The sequence below is a fragment of the Rhyacophila brunnea genome, unplaced genomic scaffold (assembly GCF_057557595.1).
Source record: "Rhyacophila brunnea isolate RB1 unplaced genomic scaffold, BYU_Rbru_1.0 scaffold_18, whole genome shotgun sequence".
NCBI classification, from domain to species: Eukaryota; Metazoa; Arthropoda; class Insecta; order Trichoptera; family Rhyacophilidae; genus Rhyacophila; species Rhyacophila brunnea.
In genome coordinates this window covers 36,819,806-36,845,123 of record NW_028232837.1, presented here as the reverse complement: position 1 = coordinate 36,845,123, position 25,318 = coordinate 36,819,806, and positions in this window count along the sequence as shown.

The following is a 25,318-nucleotide window of genomic DNA, read 5'->3' as shown; positions in this document are numbered from 1 at the left end:
ATAAAATAAATACTTTATTATGTTAGATTCATAGATGACAAATATTTAAAGTGAAAAACTAGCTCTCTAACAAATGTAATGGGTTATATTGTTATTTGACCACATAGCTGGAAAAGAAAACAATAATTTGGAAAAGCCCATCGTCAGTGGAACTATCGATTGTCGACACACAAAAAGACGATCGCTTACCCAGCGAGCCGACCAGTATTGAAGGACGCTACGAGTATCTTAATACTATTAGATATCTTCTCTTTGCCATATCCGCCCCTTAACTGGAGCATATGGACACCACGCGGCGCCTCCAAGAATCCCTGTCGCTCGCCAGTCTTCTTGCTTCGTTCCAGGTCAAACCAGCATCCCGTAGCTCCGCCGTATACACTCTGTAGATTGTATTTAGCGGCCTTCCAGGACGCCGGAATCCGGTCGGCTTGAAGAACAGACAAGCCAGGTTGAAGTTCTCTTCTGGCATCCGCAGCACGTGGCCGAGCCAGGTCCAACGTCGTCTCTTCACTTTCAGCGTGATGAGAGGCTGCTTGGTGCGTTCTCTTATCTCCTCGTTGCTCCTAAAGTCATACCACCGCACACCCAGTATTCGTCGCAAACATCTGTTTTCGAAGCTCAGTATACGGTTGCTCTGAGCCTTCGTAAGGTGCCATGATTGGCTACCGTAAAGCAGCACCGTCAGAATGCAAGCGTCGAATAGGCGGCATTTGGTTTTGACCAAGTACAATCGTGAGTCCCAGACATTCCGCATCGAGTTGAATGTTGCTCCAGCCATTCCCATTCGGATAGCGAGCTCTTTCTGCAAAATGCCATCTCCCGTGATGTGTACCCCCAGGTACTTGAAGCTGTCGACGCTCTCGATGTTTTGTCCGTCGCTAATCAGAGGGAAATCTGGATCAGCATAGGTGCTATTACACAAAACATTGGTTTTCTTCGCGTTGATTTTCAAACCAACGCGAGAGGAGTTGTTATGCAACCTGTCGATTGTCTCTTGAATGCCCTCGATTGAGTTGTCGAATAGGACAGCGTCATTGGCGTATTCTAGGTCGCATAGCTTCACCGTGGGGGTAACAGGTATGCCTCGGTCGGGTGGTATTAAGTCAAAGAGAATGATGAAGAGAAACGGTGCAAGGACACAACCCTGTCTGACTCCGGTCGTGACCCCGAACCATTCCGTGACAGTGTCTCCAATTCTGACACAGCATTCGCTATTCTCGTGCAGGCTTTTGATTATGGCAATGATCTTGGGAGGGATCCCGTATGCTCCCGGTTAGATATATAGACGGCGGAATGCAGGAATCGTTAGAGAGATATAACTTGAAAAGATGATCCTTAACAGTAAGATTTTTTGCAGGTCTGGTTGTTGAGGGACGAAACCGCTGTGATTGGGGATAGCCAGGAGGTGTATATGGAGAGTCGTCAGGAGGAGAGATGAGAAGTCAAGATTTGGTAGTTTCTCCAATGGATAAACCAGCATTCCGTAGCTCCGCCGTATACATTCTATAGATAGTATTCAGCGGCCTTCTAAGACGCCGGAATCCGGTCGGCTTGAAAAGCAGGCAAGCCAGGTTGAAGTTCTCTTCTGGCATCCGTGGCCGAGCCAGGTCCAATGTCACGTCTTCACTCTCATTGTGACGAAAGGCGTTCTCTTATCTCCTCGTTGCTCCTAAAGTCATACCACCACACACCCAATATCCATAGCAAACATCTGTTTTCGAAGCTCAGTATACGGTTGCTCTGAGCCTTTGTAAGGTGCCATGATTCGCTACCGTAAAGCAGCACCATTAGAATGTCGAATAGGCGGCATTTTCTTTTTGACCGAGTGCAATCGTGAATCCCAGATATTTTGCATCGAGTTGAATATTGCTCCAGCCATTCCCATTTGGATAGCGAGCCCTTTCTGCAAAATGCCATCTCCCGTGATGTGTACCCCCAGGTACTTGAAGCTGTCAACGCTATTGATGTTTTGTCCTTCGTTAATCAGAAGGAAATCTGGATCAGGACAGGTGCTACTACACAAAACGTTGGTTTTCACACAAACGCGAGATGAGTTGTTATGCAACCTGCCGATTGTCTCTTGAAAGCCCTCGATTGAGTTGTCGAAAATAGCAATATTAAAAACTGAATTTAGTACTGCCATGTAACGGTTAAAACCTATAACTTCGTAAGTCGTTGCGACATCTTTATTTGCATCTTCGAAGAAGTAATAGACATACAATGTACATAATAATATAATTTAATGATATTATTAAAATGCGGTGGAGTCTTTTTACTGTCCAAATTCTCAGATTTCATATTGTGTTCACGTCACACGGTGGACTATACGTATGACAACATAACCCACTAAAGAGGGTTCGGTGGTCCGTTTATTTACACGTACACCTAAACATGTGACGTACACGTATGACGTATCACGGACAGCTGATTAATTACTCACTAGGAGTTTACTTCATGGGTTGTTTTGTAGTTGGAAATTATGTTACACTAAAGGACTACCTTGTCTGACATGATTGTCAAAGCGAAAAGTTTTACCTTGTTGTTATGTTTTGTACTTTATGAACTAACCTATTTTATTATCTTTCATGTGCTTACACATTGTATTCGGATGGACACGTGTTATAATGAATCTATTATACTGTTTTATAACCATGTCTTACATATATTTATACTAAAAAACAAATTATGGCGTTGTGGGTTACATAAGATCTGTTTTTTCCTAGGTGCCTTTATGGATACCTCGCATTTACTATCGAGGTTTCTTCAAAAACTTTGAAATGTGGACTGTAATTTTAAAGTTGATGTGGGTTCCGGATGCACTGACCTTTATGATGATTTATGATAGCTCCGTGGTCTGTTCATCAAATCACTCACGCGGTGTTGTTTGTTTGAGTTACCCGGTGCGCGGCACTTGACAGTGCACTGTTTATGGATGATAATGAGGTTGATGAATGATGAGAGCCGGTATCATGGCTTTCCAGGTATTCAGAAGTATCCCTTGTACGACGGTCATATTATATCAAGCTGACCTGGCCGTGGCCCACGAACAACTTCTGAATCAATCTGTATAACGCAATGCGGCAACACGCACTCGTTTGTTCTCTTGAGCTGACTACGCGCAACGGCTGTCTTGAAGTCACTCTTTTTGAGTCACGCTGTAGGTAGAAAACGACGGTAAAGTTTAACGACTTGCGCACGTCCGCTTGCTGCCTATTACTTGAGCTAACTAAATGTTGTTTGCATCACGGTCTATAATGACCCGTGACTGCCGGTCACTTGGTCTTATGACAATAATACTGGGATTTGAGGGAGGTAGGAAGTAAGGATTACGGCCAATTTGGCGCAATCACTAGTCAACTTAAAATGTGCCGGCTGAGAAATATGCCTTATTGAAAACCATTCGTCTACCCGCATGGGATATTGTTCATTTGCATTCGGCCAGGGCCTATGAAACCGTCTTGCAAAAACCATGGAATATTCTTTGTAGCGCAAGGCGGTGTATATATGTATGTAGGTGGTAAAATATATTCGACGAAAATAATATATTACACCCACGGTGGCCGCGCTGCTTAAGCGTTGGACTATCACGCCGTGGGTCCCAGGTTCGAATCCTGGGTCTGGCAAGTATACATATTGTTTTTCTATTTGCGTGTGAGTCAGGGTATGGACCTATCAGGTTAAGCAAGTGGCTGACATCCATTTCTCGTAAAAAACAAAATCTGTTAATATAAACCTCTACTCTGTGGAGGCCCATATGATCCTATTAGGATCAGACATGGTCGGATTAACATAAAATATATACATTAATATCTCAAAAGTTTTATAATCAGAAGTACAAATTTGTATATTATTCATTTTAACATCTTAAAATTTTCTTCAAAGTTACCGAAAAACAAAAAAAAACACTATGTACGTTTTTTTTTGCAAAAATAAGGCAGTTCTGATTTTTAATAAACAAGCAATAAAACACGAAATGATGATTACTTTGCGATTTCAATATTCCGATTGAGCAATAAATAACGAAAAAAACAAGATATTTTCTGGTTAATGACACAACATAGCGGTAGAAAAGGAATAAACATGTCATCGATAAATTTATATTAAGATTTGGTTTGATATACCCATTCCAACCTAACATACAATATTATATTATTGTATCCACCACAAAAACTCTACTGAGAAAATTTTATGTGTTGGTTATTATTGTATTCAATTATTATTGTATTACAAAAGTTATTTATTTTCTTGGTCTTTCAGATTGTAATAAACCTTATTGTAACAAGAGACAAGTATATACCCATTTATATTAGTAATATTAATAAATGCTTTCTTACAATATTATATCACTACTATTTCTTTTGTTTATATAACATAATATTTGTTTTTTAGCATATTATTCGCTTGAATTTATATAATGTTTGCGCATCATTAGTATTGTTCTATGTTTTCATTTCGCATTTCCAAAGTCGACAAAGGAATTTATATTTTTACGCTAGCAATACTAACTTAACAATATTTTTTTGTTATTCATATTCATTGTCTAGTATAATGAATTATACTAATATTAAACGTTCACATACATTTCATTTAGATTTATTCATAATAAAATTGTTAACTAGCAATAAACTCTTTAATCTACAATTTATTACGAAAATATATTATATTTCTCATTTTTAAAGTGTATTAATATGCTTTGTATTATAAATCCCACGATGGCCGCGTGGCTTAAACGCCGGCCTATAGAGTCGAGGGTCCCAGGTTCGAATCCTGGGTCTGGCAAGAACACATTTTGTTTTTCAATTTGTGTATGCGTCAGAGTATGGACCTAATAGGTTTAGCAAAGTGGCTGACATCCATTTGTCGTAAAAATAAAATCTGTTAATACAAACCTTCACTCTGTGAGGGCCATATGATCCTATTAGGATCGAATATGGTCGAAAGAAAGATGCTTTAGTCAGCCATTTTAGCATATATATTTTAAAGAAATTTCTTACGATTATACTGAGGACATATTATATTTTAATCCCTTTAGTGTCTGGAAAATTTTCTCAGATAATTAATGACATTAATAATTGATTCATAAAAACTTTTTCTAATAGCAAAGACTCACTAAACAATTCTGAAACACACAAAATTTCAAAATATCTCAAGAGAAATAATATATAACCACAAAAAAATCTGATTTAATGATAATTTAATAATCTGATGAAATTTGAAAAAATACTACGCCCGGCGGGATTCGAACTCACGCCTACTGGATTCGCGCCAATGTGCTCTATCTATTTGTTTTTGAATTATAAAATAGTTCATTAAATTCTTTATTGTCGACTTATAACAAAATAATGGAATATCAAAACAATACCACAATATGCAATTAAAGCCACAAATATTACAAAATGATTTAATATGAAGTATTTAACATACATAATTCTGGAAACAGACCAATAGAAAAAATCTTTTTTAGAAAAAAGGAAGACACCCGGCAGGAATCGAACATGTGTCTCTTGGGTTTCGCACCCTGTGCATTACCACTATGCTCCGATTGCCATCCTTAATTGCGACAAATTTTAATTATTGGTCCTATTAATACCTACTCATTCAGATTCAGATTTTTTTTCGAAAAAGATTTTTTCTATTGGGTATATTTTCTCATGAGTGTTTTCAGAATTATGTATGTTCAATAATTAGAATATCACATTCTTGAAACTTTTGAATTATTCGTTGAATAAAAGAAATAATTAATTGACGTATTTAAATTAAACATAGGGAAAAATTAGTGAACTTTTATTTTTTCAAATATAACAATTCTTTTCTGTGAGATTATTCGATTTTAAAATGTACCTATAAGAAGCTCTGGCACCATTCATAAAAAATTTAGAAAAAACAAACTAAATTTCAATGGGAATTTGGTAAGAAAATGCTATTATTTGAATCATTTATGTTTTGGCGGATACTACGCGTGTTTGAAAGTGTACCTAACCGGAAAAAAAAATTAAAGCGGTACATGTTCAAACACGTGCGTTACCATGATTTTACTCCATACTTAATTTATCGTTTGTCAGTTTATGGCTATGGCCGTATGTTGTAGCTTAAGCACTGGAAATGCCAATAGAAATGGCCAAAAAAATACTACCTTATTCTGAAGGCAATAATTACGTATTATAAAGCAATCATTATTCATATGATGTTTATCACATTTGAATGGTCAAAGACATAGCTTATAATCAGTATCTTTAGAATTATCTTCACATGTGTTAATCGCGCCCATTATTTGAATAATAAAATGCCTAATTCTTGTCAAATTTGGGATCACAAAGATTATAAAACATAATTTTTTATCGTAAATATGTCACCATAATATAATGTTAACATTCATTATACTAATGGTTTTGTAAATACTTTTAAAAATAAATAAATTTAAAAAATCTTCACACCACTGCACATGGATGTACTGAAATATGACTTATATTCTAAAACATTAGAGCGAAAGGTTTAAAAGAATACTATTTTATGTAATAAAAATACTTTATGCAGTCATTAAATGTTTAAAATAAATATAAAGGATAATAAGGCTTCACAATTATATAAATAGATTATCTACAACGTTTAAGGAATGGCCAGAGTTATGCTCTGAAAATACCATAAAAGCTCCATTTTGACCTACGCTGAGCATATGGGCCCTTAAGTTTCTTATAATATGTTTTTAATGATATATATTGTTAATTATTGTACGTTATTCTTTATGGCTATGAATAATTTATCAAAATTTTACATATTACAGTTTTCGGCGGTACTACGTATTCATTGCCCCCATTTTAGAACTCGTATAAAAATAATACATTCCTAAGTAAAGTTTAACAAATAAAAAGCCGTTAAAATATCCACATAAAACAACTGAGTTAACCAATTCAAAGCCATGCAACAAATAAACGAGCCGCCTCTTTGTAATATTTTGCTGTGGTGGAGTGCTAACTTTATGTTTAAATTTATAATTCCAACCCAAATATACCTGAATGCCTTGCGACCCAAGCCTTGATCTCTCTACGCCAAATAATTTTAGCTGTAGTGTATATTCGCTGCCTACGCAGGCTGTCTGCTTGTATTTGCTACCAGTTGGTTTGCTACGCGCCGTAGCGCCGTGGGTATTTATGTTTCCAGCATGTGAATATTGTAGTTCAGCTTGAATAAACATTTTCCTGTAATATAACACTGTTTATTTGCAGTTGTATTTAGAGTAATTATAAAAACGTTTGTGATCTTGACATTTTAAAATTATAGTGAAAATAAAAATAATTTTTTAATTTTGGTGATGATAAAGTAGTGTCATCAGTTTAGATCTATCAACTGGCTTATGGAAGCATCTCCAAGCTTATTTCAATCAACCCTGTGCATTGCGTTTTCACGTATTTTAGTAAAACGTATTCATTTATATTGATAGCTTGCAAATAGTACTGTTTCAATTAGATTCACCCTAACCTAACCTAACCTAATCCAACCTAGTAAAGACATCTCCAAATATTTTAGCATATGTACAAATATATTTCACGGTGAAATGTTCAACTAGGAACTCGTCATTTGATTAAATGTTACATGAACTCATGTTTTACGTACTTCAGCGCACGAATAAGTGTCCTGCGGTGAACTGTTTACGTACAAATTTTCGGATACGCTCAATAATTACAAGGTCACCCTAAAACCCGTTGAATCGACGACATCATCATGTTCGGTGGATATACGTACCAATAAAAACAAGGAACCGAGAGGAGTAGAATGAACTAGGGGATTTATACAACCAGCAGTAAATCGAGCCCGGTTGCTAATAATTTTTCATTTTAATGATTGTTTAAAATTTTAATCACCTGTAATATACTATATTTCTTCATTTAATACGTATGTTTTTACAAAAAATATATTTTAACGACTTTCTCAATCTACTATGTTCATGCTTTTGGTCTAAACCAAACACACAATAAAATAATAATTTGTGAATTTTAAATTTGAAAATTCTCAATCTAAAAATTTTAAAAGTGCTGGAACTCTCAAATGTTATGTTCGCAATTAGAGCATCCAAACCAGTTTAAATTGAAACCGGTTAACCGGGAAATCGTGGGTTTTTATAATTAACTAAAAACCAAATAATTTTACGCGGTTAACTGAACAAATTTTCAGTAGGTATTTGTACCAACAAAAAATAAAAGTATATGTAAAAAGACACATCAACAACTGCGTAGAGTCGCATGACAACAAATAAACTAATATTCAATTTACTAAAATAATAAATCTGTTTACTACCCTACAATAAACTGACAATCCTTATTATTGTTGCTAAGAACTAGTCAACTAAACTTAACTAGGTTCACATCACACGTAGAGTTAGAGTCCCGAGAAAATCTCAATCTTGAGATTCGGGATTACCCTAAATGATGAAATTTTGAATTTTCGAGATTCGGGATTACCAGAAAAGAATTCTCGAGAATTCTCGAGATATCGGAAAATTTAAAATATCTTAAAATCAGTGTAAAAACAGAAAAAGTTCAAAAAAAATGATTTTTTTTATTTATGAAGAAGACAAACAAAATCGAAGTAGAAAAACAAAAATAATTGAAAGCATTACTTATTAAAATAGCATTTCAAAAAACACATACTGTCAATTGCTGCGTCTGACAATCACGTACGCTTTTGAGATACAAAATTCCCTGATGTTGCAAAAATTGGGCTCATTTTGTGTCGACGTTGGCTTAATTGTGTTAAATGCCCCGATAAGTCATGAACGTTTTGTGTTTCCTGTCCACTAGTTTCATATAGAAAATCTTTTTTCCAACCTAATAATTGATAATAAAGAAATCCCGAATCCCGAGAAAAGATTCGCGAGATTCGGGACTTTCCGAAATGTTAAAAATTTCAATTCTCGAGATTCGGGATAGAAAATCTCGAAAATTTAATAGACATCAAGATGGGTATTGTTTTAACTGAGATACTATGGATCGAAATATGCAACATATATATTTTTATTAATTTTATGGTTTACGCCGCTTAACCGGTTAGTTATTCGTAAAAAAACGATAACCGGTTAGTATTTCCCTCGGTTAATTTGATGCCATATTCGCAATGTCTCGAAAACCCCTCTGTATCCATCACTGCCGTAGATGGTGTCAAGCGGTGTGGCGTCATTCATCAGGTGCGACATGGCGCGTCTAGATGCCCACTCCAGCGCCAGTGGCACGCGATAACACGCGGAACGCTTCCGGTACAATACATGGTAGAGGTACACGACTAACTTGCCATACTTTGCTCGCACGCATGTTCGCTTATTTCTAAATATCAACAAAGTGTTTTTGTTTTTTACTTTATTTATATGTGCAAGTCATTCATTTCTTACATCACGTCTCATGGTTTGGGGTGAAACTTTGTAAGACCTCCGAATTTTAAAAATGATTTTATTTTACTTACAAAAATTAGTTTCAAGATTGAACGATTAAAGTTACAATCATTAATTTGATCCAAAGAACTAATGCTGATCATAAATTAAAAAGTTTTGTACAATAGTAAATTTTTGTTGATAGTTATCAAAAGCTATTACAATGGAATTACTATTATGAAGTAATAAATTAACGGCATTTATCTTCAGTCTTACCATTTATAAAAAATATTATATTACAAATCATTAGTGTTTTTATCTTTCCACGATTTTTATTATTTCAAAACTTATAATATTTTTTTTAACATTTTCACGGATAAACTGATGTTAAATTCACACTGGTATAATGATGTGGTTTCTGATGGGTTTGGTTTGAATTCTGCGTGTGACAAAAATCGTAGGCATTTTTTGTTAAATTTGTATTTACATCAGGACAAGCACCAAAATGATTTGACAATTGTCTACTAATATATATTAATTGACTAATAGCTAACTAGCTAATAATTAAGTACCAAGTTACTACAAAAAAGTGTGAATTATATTAATCTTTTGTATCTTCAGTAATGACCTCAGGAACAGTCCCAAGATGGCCGTGCGGCTTAAGCGTCGGACTATGGCGTCGTGGGTGCCAGGCTCGATTCCTGGGTCTGGCAAGTACACATATTGTTTTATCAATTTGTGTATGAATCAGAGTATGGACCTAATAGGTTGAGTAAGAGGCTGACATCTGTTTCTTGTAAAAACAAAATCTGTTAATACAAACCTCCACTCCGTGGAGGCCCATACTATATTATTGAGATCGGACATGGTCGAAAAAAAAGAAAGAAAACCTCAGTGAAATATAATAATATTATCAAATATTATTTCACCAAATCTTATGCGCGACACAACGACTCTACCTTTAGTTCCCTCCAAACCAAACCATTCGCACCACACTCGGTCTTAATCGAGCATATCATGTGACTCTACGTTTAGGTGTCAAGCATCAGCAGTTGTTTATGCCTGGGTATATCTCAGGAGTAGGTGCCCAAGACCGAAGTCACCACGCACTCAAGTGTGTTTTGACTGAGTTTACTGCGACATAATTTAATCAAAGTGCCTATGGGAGAGGGGAGAACGAAGAATTAACGGTCAAGCCTTCACCAAAATTACAATATCGCTGCATGCGTTGTGGCCACGGAACCGATAATAAATATAATACCGATAGGCTATATTCAATACGCTGCATGTTGATGCAGGCTTTTGAATTTGTGAGTGTCCTACGAAAATGAAGCACGCATTATGCACGTGCAATAGTGTGTGTAATACACCAACATTAAATGTGCGTAAATGCATAAACTGAGAGCAGTTTTCAGTATTCGACGTAAAACGTATTCTAGACACGTGTGTAAGTTTAACACGGATTCTTCCTTACTCGAGTCAGTTACCTGCTATCGCTTTACCCGTTATGTATTTCAGTTCCCATTATTTCTAAGTTCCCTGGTTGTGGCATATTTGATGTGTGTATAGTATGCATAAAAGGGATAAAATCCCTCTTCGTTATGTGAATTCTGATAAATCCTAAACAGTGTCTCCTATAAGTAGGTTTGGTTAGGTTAGGTTAGGAGGAGTTTCAGCCATATATCAAGTTAGTGATACCTCGTTGGCATAGATATATTGCGAGATTATTGGAATGTCTATTTATTGTAAACTATATTTTGTGGTATATTTTTGTATGTAAGTATTTTGAAATATGCTGTATGATCCACCTTCCAACGATTTGGTTCCACATGAATTTAGTATAATTAAACTCAAATAAAGTTAGTATAATTTAGAGAATTTAAATATTCAAAGATCGTACACTAGCTTGAATATCAAACAATAGGCCAACGAAACAACGACCTACTATTAAGTGTAAAACAAAATTAAAACTAGGTGCGACCTTAATTATTATTCGAGTAACAAATTTTATTTTACATAATAATCGCCGTCCAAAGGATCCATAGTAATATTTTCAAGGATATAAATTATTTCATATCAACCATAAATACAGTCCACTCGTTTTATCATCCCTTTGCGACAATATTATGTGACTATCACTTTTTTAAAGGGGTATTTCCACTTTGTCATATTTGTACACTCTACTGTCATATGGGCAAATGAATGTGTCTAAATTACTCTTCCATAATTATCTCAACAAAATTAATATTATTTCCCACTGTTTGTATATATTCCCGTAGACCCGTCTTATATTACGTTATGTTACGGCGAAGCATCATTTTCCCATACAACAAGATACGCATCGCAGACGCGTCCCCATTCGTTAAGTACCCACCCTCGCCGTGCCACGTGTCACGTGTCAGTTGTAGGGCGCGCGTAACAAGGATATCTGCCACGGGGAAGGTGGAATGGCTCCAGCCAGAATGCAGGATCGTTTGTCAAGTGAAACAGACAACCCGATGTCGCAGGTACAGCGCCCTCTAATCTTTCGCGACTGTTGCTCGTTGTCACGCTTTTTGAGGTGTTCTTGTTGTTTTATTTTAACGTGTCAGGTAAATTGTGTCACCTGTTTTTTATCTAACATTTCAGTTAAATTAATTTAATAGACAATTGTATAAATAATTACAGGTAAGTAATTATTTATTAAACACTATAATTTATTTACAAATGTGTTTATGAATTGGTATTTACCACATTTATATACAAATTGTGACATCACGTGATAAGCTTTTCTATAAATGGTAATGATAATTAATATGTTTTATAAACAGTGAAAATGTCTCATAAAAACAAAAATCTGGTTATACAAATCTCTAATCTGTGGATGCCCATATTATGATATTATTAGAATCGACATGGCCAAAAAAAATACGTTTTGATATACGAAACCTGTTAATCAAAATAAATGAGTTATCGATAGTAAGCAGGTAAGTACTTATTATTTTTCTTAATGACATCAGTCAAATCTTTAATAATTGATTAAATTCTTTATAACTTTTATTTAGATACTAGAATTAACTGAAACTTATTTAATATAATATGATGTATTTACCTTATATTACATTAATGTTTTCTATTCATCGTAAAGACTGAAAATAATACCAGGGGTGCCCAATATTTTGGCACACCTTAAGGGGGGGAGACTCTGACATAGAGTGACCACAGAACAGATTAATAAGATAGAAACATAGATTAATAAGATAGAGCAAGGTTTTGAAACCAGTACCGGTTTATGATCTAATGATTTTTTAAGAATAAGTATGTCATTTTCAATAGTTATGTCTGTATCGTAATATGCATTAAAGTTTGTCATGTAAACAAAACGCGCATTCAATATAGGTACTGGACACTGTATTTCTTTCATTTTATGGCCTGACTGTCATTAAGTAAATTAACCTACTAAATTATCTCAAAATAACATTATTCCAAGGTAACGATTACACCAAGGCATTGGGTAAATCTAATTGTTGTACATTATAACATATTTCGTACTGTTATCGAATTTATTATTATTAAACAATGGAATTATTTTAATACAATAGGTAATAAAAAATGATAATAATTTCTATTATAGTAACAAATCAAATTTGACACTGATCAAATGGTGTTAAAGTATTATTTTTATAAGAAAAAAATTGAATTTTCATTTATCTGTGTTATCCTTATATGTTTTTTAAGATTTTTTTAATTATTGAATTTTTGTCAAATTAGCATTAAAAATTTTAATATTTCATCTGTCGCGAGCTTTCATATTATTTACTAAGTACATTGTCTCAGCCCACCGTTGTAATGTAGCACGACACTCTTAACATCCATACAAACAAGCCCGCAGAGCTTTTAATGCTGCCAGACAGGAAATGTTCATGAAATAACCAATTTGTCAGACAGAAAAGCTCCTCTCTTTGCGCATTTATTCCCTTTTTTGTCTGCTCCATAGGTCTTATTAGCTTACTTGCTGGACGTCCAACAAATGTCGACGCATTATATTAAAACGCCCGAATTACTTCTTTGGATTGCGACTCTTTTGTTATTTTATATGGCATTATGTTTGTTTACATTTCACAAATTTGTGACTGCGTAATAATGTACTAACTCGAAAAATCTCTTGAAGAGTGATTTCATTTTTGTTTATTTAAAAAAATATTTTCCCAGTAAATCAGAGGTATTTTGCAGGCACCAAACTAGAAGACTCCAACCTTCGCACTGGATTAGACAGTTCCTCACCGGCCATGGCAACTTCGCCGCCAGACTCCACGAGTTTGGCTTGATAGTAGATGGGCCGTATTGTACCTGCGGGCATGACCACCAAGATGTTGAGCACATCCTCTGGGATTGCCCGCTTATGGAACTCGAACGAGCGGACCGTCCTCACACGGGCCCAATTGGTCATGAAGATCTGATAGCAACCGAGGTCAACTTTGCGGCATTCGAGAAATTTGCAGCATTGTCTGGGGAGCGGGATAGTCCCGACTTTTCTGTAGACTCATCCATTTCAATTCGTGACACTCAGTATGCGGGCACACAAAGCGCTTAACATCAGCGGATAGCAGAGCCAGTCCAAACAAAAAAAAAATCTTACTTAACTTTATTCTTTAAGCACTACGGTGCATGGTTGCAGCATCAGTCCCGTGCGGCTCCGTCTCAAGACGGAATGAGCACTTAAAATCACTTCTTTCAGACACGTTTAAAGCGTCATAGAAAGCGGCCGTGCATATATGAAGGGTGGTGGTGGGAACTTTAACGTATGTCAATCACATAAAACTCTTTGAAATCTTTTCACGTGAAAAGTAATTTTTCAGTAAACAATAAACAACATCACAATAAAAAACACAAATGTTAGTAGGTACCTACTTAATTTGTTATAACAATCTTAAGTAATTATTAAAGAATAACATTACTCAATCGCAAAGGTAATTAATTTGAACAAACCGATTTAAAAGTTAAACAAGTGAATCTAAATTATACATAACTGTTTTTAATATTCTGTAGACGAGGTCAAATTTTAAAATTATCCCTTATTACTATCCCACTTGAAGTTGGACATATAAACAATATGTTGTTTTGTATTCATATCATCATCGGGTCAATCCACTGCTGGATAAAGGCCTCCCCAAGCTTCTTCCAACTCTCTCAGTTCGTCAAGCCAGCGGCTTTTAGGGCGACCCTGTGGCCGTTTCGTGCCCCTTGGGTACCACTGGATGACGGCATTTATCCAGCGGCCGTCCTCTCGGTCTCTGTGCCCCGCCCATCTTCATTTCAGCTGTTTGGCGACGTCTAGTAACATATAGCAACTAACATAATATAGTTAATAATAAAAGAGATACAAGCGAGACAAAAAAATTGAAACCCTACATCATTGAAAATAGTAACAACATTTAGATACAATAATAGAAAATGCTGATAACTTCTCCAATAAATAAGTTACATGATTATTTGAATCCTTTATTGAGCTAAATTAATACTTATTTTGAGATGATTAGAAAACTGAATATAATGATTTCTAATTTTCTGAACAGATTACTTGTAATTTTTATTCTAAATGTCATGTTGTGAACGTCCTGAATTAATAATTTGTTATGTACTCAACGTGTCTTTTTTAAATAAATAATTTAAATTTAACATAATATACATCACTTACACTCATTAATTATTGATACTCAACACGTCAATCATGCAAATTCAGTAATTCATCTTTTTTCATCATGTTTTTACATATTTTCATAATGTGTGTAATTCCACATTAATTTACAGGTTACATTACAAATATATTAATAAAAAACTCCTTTTACATTCATTTTTTGCGGTTTTATAAAATCCACCATAATGCCTTCAATCAGTTTTAATAAAAGTGTCCAAAAGATAATTTTTACCTTCGTATTTTTGTCATGTATGATAAAATGTAATGGCTTAAGGAAAGGGATGGGTGGACAACAAAAGCCTACCGATTCATATCGCGAGCAAGGGAGACAGACATCTGGGTAAGATTAATATGACAGTGATTTGTACCTCATTAGGTAGGTCATTTGGGTCATAACAGTACAGCATCGTGTATAATAATTGGGGTGACCGCACAATTTTTTATAATAATGAATATAATGTCGGCCTTACATTATGGTACAGTAACGACAAAAATGACATTGTACCTGGGTCATTTATTATCATTATATGCGTGTTAACTCTTTGTAAAGAATACAATATGATTAATAGATTACGCTATAGTAATATACAAAATATAGTATAGTAGCGACCATGGCCCCTACGACCGGGCTCTAGCCTAGATAGACGGGCTCAGAGGGGACGTGGCGTGGTGGGTCGACCAGGTAAATGAGATACACACATATCTCAAATTTGCTCTAATAAGTCTTTGCGTCATGGTTATTACAATTTTTGGTTGTTATATTTGATGTTGATCAATTTATTGTTGATACTTGACAACTCCATAATTTGATGTGTTAAACAATTGCTAAAAATACTCTGAATTCCATTTTGGAAATGCCACTGTAGAACGTCAGACTGATTTTAACCCTACCCGTAGGTAGGGGGCCCCACCAAAGATCCTGGCCTGGGGGCCCGCTTCAGGATGTGGGGGGTATAAGTAGCGACATTAATTCATGCCCTTGTGATACAAGCTTAAGATTTCCGTGGCCGTAGCCGGTCCTCCCTCACTATGCAGCGGTGCTACAAAAAAGATCTACGCATTGCAGGTCTGGCATGGTGAGAGGTGCGAGTATTGACGATGGACTGAGGAAAGTGGCGCTAACTTATGATTGCCCTATACCCCAATACAGGCATAACAGGGTGAAAGAAGCATATAAAATATCAAAATATAAATTAAAATTAAAATATCTCTTCAATTTTTATTACATTTATTACTAGTTAACTCACAACTTCGTTCCCGTGAAATATGGCATGTATAAAATGAAGAAAAAGGCTGATTCGATTTAATTTCCTTTGAATACATAAATCAGATAAATTTAATTGGATCTAGGTGTGCACTTCTATGACCACCTCACTTCACCACTCCACCGATGTGATCTGACTATTTTACCTATATAATGAATTATTACAAATGCGTTATTTTCTAAAACTTTTCATAATTTCTTATGTAATTTTAGTAGTCAATAAAAAATCAAAATGAAAAATGTCCAACTGAATAAATTAAAGAGTTTTTCAATAAAACGTTATTCTGAGTAAGTAAATTGATTAAAAACATTGAGTTAGGCCAGTAGTCCCACGCCTGGACCAAGTATCGAGCACTGATCATAGAAATCAATCGATAGATCTATACCCTTGTTAGAATACATTCGAGACGTTATAGTAAAATGAGATTCTCTAATAATAAGATAATCTATTATAAGTATATATATATATATAAGTAATCTCTAATAATCTAGCTTGCAAGTGCGGGAAAATGAAATCATAGAACTCCCGATTTTATTATAAAAAGGCATGCTAACTAAAACGCAATTTCAATAAGTCTCTACAAGTTAGGACAAAATAAGACCCTTTTTCAACTTCTGGAGCGACACCTTACCGCTACAATCATTGAAGATACGATATATAGCAATCATGTCAGCCAGCATTAAAGGTTGACACACTTCGATATTTATGTTTTGTTTTCAAAACATAACCAGAGTAGTGAAAGCGATTGTCAGCATTTCCTCAATGGTAACCTAGATCAGCAGTGTCTATTATGATTTATTTAATTATGAAAATTTCTCTTGTAATGTATGAACAGCATTTGTATAAATTGCAAGGATGATCCATAACTCACCACTCCACTCGTCACAGTCACCTGCTTAACAGTAGATCGGTAGTCGTCGCTACCAGATCGTGGCTCGGTCTCAGCACGAGCTCACGGCGATCACTCCACACCGTTATCACACTCCGACCATTGTAACTCTCTATACTCTGCATTAAGACAATAAACATCTACATCCATCCACACTACTGCTAATTTTTCTATACTCACACCTTCCATTGGCGAAGGGTGGAGGAAAGCTGTTAAGATCCGTTATAAATAGTGCACACTAAACTTTTTCAGTCATATATATTTTGTTTTCATTGAAATAAGACTACAATAATTAACAGATGGCGTTTGGTTAGTTTTAAAAAATCAATTAAACCCTGCGAAACTCAAGCCATAATAGATAGATACCTGATATTCAAAAAATATAAAATATCTAAAACTATGCAATTAAATCATACATAACTTTGGATATTTTATAAATACAATGATATTTTTTCTATTATAGTTCGGTTTAGGCAGGGCTTAATGAATTAAAAAAATGAACCAACAACATTGTGTAATATGTATTCTTAATCCAACGAAAACAAATAAGTATGAATAAAAAAGTGTGTACAATTTTGTCCTATCGCCCAAAGTATATCAAAACTATTATGGTTTGGTTGAGGCAGGGTTCAATTGATTTTTTTAAAACTAACCAACGCCATCTGTAAATTGTATTCTTAGTTCAATTAAAGCAAATACGTATAATTAACAAAGTTTAACGTGCACTATGTATGGCGGATCTTAACAGCCTACCTCCACCCTTGGCTACTGTCACCTTCTCCCACATCTATCACCAAAGATAATACAATGATTGAAATCATATATAGTATATATGATTTCAATATATAGTATATATGATTGAAATCATATATAGTATAATCATTATAGTATTAATAGTGATATTACATTTTATTAACTCATGTTAACATTATTGCGCTGATTTATCGTCTTATTTAGTTTTTAATATCGGGGATATTATTTTACATCTGAATTTCGTGTTATCAACTTGTTTCTTTTTCTTAGAATCAACATATTGTTAATAATCTCATTATTAAACGAATTAATAAGGATAATATCTACATATGATTTAGCCTTTTGAAAACTTTTGTAGAGCTTCTGGAAACCCCATATGACGAATAAGTCAAACTCAGTACAGTACGGTATTATTTAAAAGCTTCTAAAAACATGGCATATATTGCGAGATATGAAAATTGTACATGGCAGCCATTAATAAAGGTGTCATTATCATTAGGGAGGCTTTACCTAACTAGTCGCATGGCATTGCACGGACGCTACTGACAAATAACAACATTAAAGCAGGACGGACTCCAGTTATGGAGGTATTAATCAAAAGTCCCAACTCGCTTCAAGATGGCTCGGGTACGTGCTGGTTCTTATAATATATTCATGGAAGCTATTTACAAGTCGATCGGTTTTTATAATAAAGTAGGTAGTTATAACGAGGAAGAATAATAATTTATCACAATAGTAATTTTGATACTCTCATGGTTTTAGCCTATCACCGTTTATTTTTCCTCACTCATACTTTAACGCTTTGGGTTCATTTCAAATGTCAGAATATAATGGCAGATTAATTATATAAGTAAACAAAGATATTCCAGAATATACAAGCATTCTGAGGTTCCATAATAAAAAACGCTAAAGCAAATTCCATTTTGTCATATACCTACATGCGTTGCTATGGCAATCAACATGAATTGTCAATATGATATGACAATTATTATAAACAGGTCTAGACTCGTATTCACAAATAATTACAAGATAAAAAGAACTTTTTATGTACAACGTTTTTAAAATTTCTGTTGAATCATATAAACTTGACTTGACTAGCTTAAACGATCAAAAAAAATGTATTTGATAGAAATAATACTGAAATGTCATTTTGACACTCATATAGATTTCCATAGTAACGCACGTATATAATAATAATTTCCTAACAACTAATAATAATGGATTGGATTACGGATTTCTTCCGAAATAACTTTTCATACAAAACAGAATTAACTGAAAATGAATTCAATTCTACTAAAAGATGGCTAAAAGTATTAAAAAATAAATTGGCATCGTGTTCTGCTATATTCTAAAAGATTCAAATGTCTAGCTTGTCGGGAAGTTAATTAAAAATCGATTGCAAGATTTGTACCGGACAAACAACCACCGGATAAATAAGAATACGACCTAATAAAAACGTTGTAATAAGAATGGCAATTTGTCAGCAATTTAAAAAAAATATGTGTAATATAAACAGGTCTTGACTCATATTTACAAATGCCAATTTATTATTTTAAAAAATATGTGTAATATGTATATTAAAAAAATATTTATATTCTATTATTATTTTATTTTATATGAAAACATAAATATATTATCTAAGTTATTATTGGCTTCATTTTTATAACTCTATATAGGAGATTTTCTTTCGAAATCCTTATAAGTAAGTATTTTTGATTAGTATAAGGAAAAAAAATATATTGATCTTGTGAAAGCTACAGGTAGGTACATATTTTTCCAAATTTTATCTCTTCGGAAAAATCGTTTACTAAAATTTATGAAGTGTGTAGTGTTCGATGTGTAGATTATGGTGTTGAGGATGATGATGAAAAAATCGAAGATGTATGCAGGAGCGAGTTTTATTTGCAGCGTAACGGTCGGTACTATAGTATAAATACAATGACAGTACATAATATAATTATGTACTGAGATAGTTACGAGCCAGGTACTTAGATTCGAGTGACATTTTATTAAATCAGTATTCCTAATTTATACAGTCAAAAGTAATGGAAACGGGGGTCTGAGGCTTCCCTCTGCTTGGATTAATCTGTTGTTTTAGGGTGTGCAGGTGATCATCCCACAGCACCCGAGTTCACTGGTGGGGCTGCCACCTTAGGGCCCGTGAACATGCCCTGGTTTTTTGTAGGGGTTTTCCTTCCCGTAGCCAGAATGTACTAGTTATTAGGCGCTGGTAATTTGCCTTGCAACCTCATCTATCTGCTACAGCATGCTGCATTGCCTAGGGACATCCACGGAGAGGTTAGAGGTAGGATTTGTTGGCAGAACTATCATGGATAGTCGACATACTCAGCATTTCAAATGGAAGCACACCTGATCTGGCATCAAGGCATACCCCACTGAAGTCATACCAACCTTTGACCCTTGAAAGTAATACATAAATATTATATTCTAGTATATAATTATATTGAACGAGTCAGTGGTTTAAATACGAGAAGAATTTTATTTATTATTACCGTCATAATATAATATGATACTAAGGGAATGGATATTAGACTAATTTTCCATTGCGATACCGTATTTAATATCGACAAATAATCTGCTCACATAGGTAAACAGTCATTTACCGGTATATGCGTCGCTGGGAATTTATTATTGCGGTCGAATAATTTGATACATTAAAAATAGATATTTGATCAATAATAATTATACTGGCAGCTACAAGTGTATTATTAATATTCGTACTATACTGATACCCATTTATTTCAAACTTTTGTATTAATATATTATTCTTGCAATGTGATTGCGAATATTTTAATGGTTACAATAAACAAAGTATACTAATTCAAACTTTCCTCGTAACTCTCACCTCTCGAGATGATTTATACTTAATGAATACGTAGCATAAAGGAATTTCCTTGTTTGTAATTAGTGGATTAAGGTTAAAGCTACGATATCCGCCCAATGGAAGTGATAATATTTGTTAAATACCCTCAGTTCAGTTGGATCGAAAGCTCTTAAGACCTTTAGTTAATACACTTTCGGTTCGGCCTTAAGCTCTATTGGATGTGTTTTAGATACAAAATGAGTGTATTTTAATTAACCCATTTCCATTTTACCTAATAAACTTGTATCGGAGGATTAAGTAAGGTCCTAAAACATCAATACCACTTATATATTATTATCAAATGTGTAGGTACGTACTTACACTGTACTTAAAAAAAGACTTGTGCAATAAAAATGTTTTTATTCTTAGCTCTAATATTATACACTACATAATAATATGTACCTACTAGTTGTAGACCATAACCAAAAAACTATTGACAAATTCACAATTTTCATATTTTGAGTACATACATCTAGGTTTAATTTTAATTATCTAATAGAATATGAAATGAAAAATATAGCCGATGCTTTTTTATTATATTAAAATACATGTATCTTGTATAAGAAACTATTTTTACCACGTTTTTATTAGCTCGTATTCTTGTTTGTCCAGTACAAATTTTTTCTTGTTTGTCCAAGATTTGTATTGGACGATTGAAGATTTTTAACTAACTTTCCGACTAGTTAGACATTTGAAACTTTTAGAATATATCAAAACACGACGACAATGCATTCTTTTAATACTTTTAGCCATCTTTAAGCAGAATTGAATTCATTTTCAGTTAATTCTGTTTTGTATGTTTCAAAAAAAAGTTGTTAAAAGTAAAATATTATTATTGGTTGCTAAGGGGGTCCTAGCTATTAATATATACGTGCGTTACTATGGAAATCAATATGAAATGTCAAAATGACATTTCAGTATTCTATATTTATTCAGTACCTATTTCTATCAAGTACAAAAAAAGTATATATTAATACATAGAATTGTCAAGTTTATAATTATGATTCAACAGAAAATTTTAAGACGTGGTATATAAAAAGTTATTTTTATCTTGTAATTATTAGAAAGTAACGTTATGTATATAAATATTTCTAACTATATTTTACTTATTTAGTAGATCAGAAATTTAATGATCATTCCAGTATTAATATTTTAATAATATTATATGGTTCGAAATGACGTTAGTTTATTATTAAACATACATAATTTGAAAATACGTAAGAGAAATATAATATAAGCACTAGAAAAAAAAATTAATGCCCAGCTGAATCCAAACCCGCGCCTTGTGATTTACGCCCATGTACTCTACCTACTAAGCTAGGTGCATTATAATATCTAATTACGACGAAATTTACTAATATTTTTTACAATACTCTTTGAACTACTTTCAAAGTTTCGCTATTTTTTGGCAGTGTGGCAGGTTTTGTATTTTAAGTCAAAGTATTAATATTACCTTAATAATTACTAACCGGATCGCTTCCTGATTTCTAGGTTGTTCTATATCACTTTCAGTAAAATTCTCAGTTCTCGAGCAATTTAGAAGTTCACATTGAAATAATAAATTTCACCATCAATATACAAATATCGCTGCCTGATTATTACCGGGTTGTTCAATGTCATCTTCAGTAAAATTCTTCGGAGAGCAATTTGATAATTCACATTGAAATAATTGCACAACCTATTATATCTGCTGACTTGCTAGTTAATATTTAATGACCACATTTAAATATCATGTTAATTATATCTAATGGCCAGATAATGCAAACGCGCTAGTCGCGTAGCCAGCACTAAATGTGTTCTGCATATAAAAGAAAAACTTATCTTCGACATTATCGACAATGTAATTGTATTCTGAAAAACAGGTTTAAAAGAGTTCTGGAAATAGAACAAAATGGCATTAAAAAGTCATTTTGCTTAAAAATGTAATATAAAACAACCTGTAAATCAGGCAGCACAGTGTCGGGATCTCTCCAAATTTTAATTATAACGTACTTGCACTTATTAATAACTTAATAAACTATTTTTATTTAATTAAAATATCACAAAAATTAAAATTGTAATATTCTTAATTTTAGATTTTTATTTCTAGAGTCATATATTTTAAATGATAAATTATCAAATTTAATATTCTTTTATTCTCGAAATATTTAAATTTGAATTCGAAAATTGAAAAATTGTTAGAAATCAGAAATACTGCAGCACCATTCTAAAGAAATAGTTGTACGGTTTTTTTTAATTTTTATGGAGGTGCCTATATGAAATAAGAAATAATTCTAAAATTATCTTTTAAAATAAACAGTTAAAAGATCCCTTAAGTAAAGTGGAATAATCGCCAGCGCTACGCTATTTTTCTTCCTTGTTCTTTGATTTGACTTAAGTCTTAGTTAGTGCCACAGTCTTAAATTTAACAGTGGGTAACAACTCCTCCCATGCTGAAAGTTGAAAGCTTCACAAAGCGCAGCGGAAAGCGCCGAAGACAAATACCGAGCTTCGCCGAAGAAATGTTTGCATTACCGACCTCGGAAGCCAAACATCCCCGGGCGAAAATTGCCAAAGTTGCGCGAAAATTGCAAGCCTTCCAGTCTTTGCACGATGCTTCTCTTCTTGCGGGAAGGCTATTCTGTTTGCACTTTGAGAGTTTTTGCATGGCATCCCTGCTAAGTTTTCGAGAGAGAGAAAAATATATACTTAGTAAAATTGCAAATTTTATGGTTTAAAAGTTTCAGTAGCTTTATTTGATTTAAGTTGTATAATTAATCCCTTTGCAAACAATATCTTATGAATTTTTTTTGCGAGCCGGTTTTCGCCATTCAACATCTTTGGTCACTATACGCACTCTAGAAAAAAATAGTACAATATAAATACGTGAAATCATTATTATTACTAAGTAAACCAACTTCTTTCTTCTTTTCTCACTTTGTCACCCAAGTTCGCGCCACATCCCAATGTCAATCGCCAACTCTTGCGCCTCCCACTATTCCATTATTGCAGCGAGTAGATCGTTATTGTAGTACCACTGCATGTTGAAAGAGAGCCGGTCATAGCGAAGGAACCCTTGAAGTTCTGCCACAAGAGTACGGAGTGTCGCACTCTTTGGCGGCATCCAAAACACATGTCCCTGAATCTAGAACAACAGCTGAATACAATAAAAAACGTGATATAATTATTATTACTAAGTAAACAAACAAGTATTGGTAATTTTATGTGTTTGGAAAAACTTTTGTAGGTACAAAATTGGGTAATGAGAAATTTAAATATATTTAATTTTAAAAGTTTTAAGAAGGTATTTTAATTAAGTTTTTTCCGCCACATAATTTGCATATATACGAGGGTGGGTCAATAATTCCTTAGAAAAAAGCATTAAAACAGTTTTTATTTTTGTATTTTTTTTTTATTTCTCATCATAATCTCCTTGGAGCTCAATACACTTGGTTAGACGTTTCTCAATTTTTTTTAAACCGTCAGAAAAATAAGTTTTCGGAAGGTCCTCAAAATAAGCATTTGTCCGATCGATGACTTCTTCATTTGAAAAAAAACGTTGTCCACTTAGCCATTTTTTTAAGTTTGGGAAAAGGAAAAGTCACTGGGGGCTAAATCTGGCGAATACGGTGGGTGGTCGACCAATTCGAACATCAATTCTTCAATTTTAGCCATTGATCGTAAACATGTGTGAGCACGGGCATTGTCCTGATGAAAGAGGATTTTTTTCCTGTTTAAATGAGGCCGTTTTTCTTCAATTTTGTTTTTTAGCTGGTCCAATAAAGATGCATAATAATCCCCTGTTATTGTTTTTCCTTTTTCCAAATAGTCAACGAAAATAATTCCACGTGCATCCCAAAATACAGTAGCCATAACCTTACCAGCTGATTTTACGGTTTTCGCCTTCTTTGGACATGGTTCGCCTTTTGCAATCCACTGCTTTGACTGTTCTTTCGTCTCGGGAGTATAGTGGTGTATCCATGTTTCATCTACAGTCACAAAGCGACGAAAAAATTCATCCGGATTGCGTTGCATGAGCGACAACAGGGCTTTAGAGGCCACCACCCTCTTGCGTTTATTGTCGACTGTGAGCAAACGCGGCACCCATCTTGCAGAACTTTTTTTCATGCCCAATTTGTCATGTAAAATAGAAATGACGCTTCCTTTTGAGATCCCTGTAACCTCAATTATCTCACTCAACTTTAATCTTCGGTCACTTAACACCATATCGTGGATTTTATTGATCATTTCTGGTGTAGTCACCTCTACAGGACGTCCTGAGCGTGGTTCATCCTTTGTTGATGTACGACCACGTTTAAATTCATTTAACCAGTTATAAATAGTTGCAAGGGAAGGAGCAGATATGCCGTGAACTAAATCCAACTCATTTTTTATTTCCTTTGCTGTTAACCCTTTTATATTAAAATGTTTAATAACAGCTCTAAACTCAATTTTCTCCATTTTTGTAAACAAGCAAATTTTTTTTTTAAATGTACGAGAAACACACAACAAC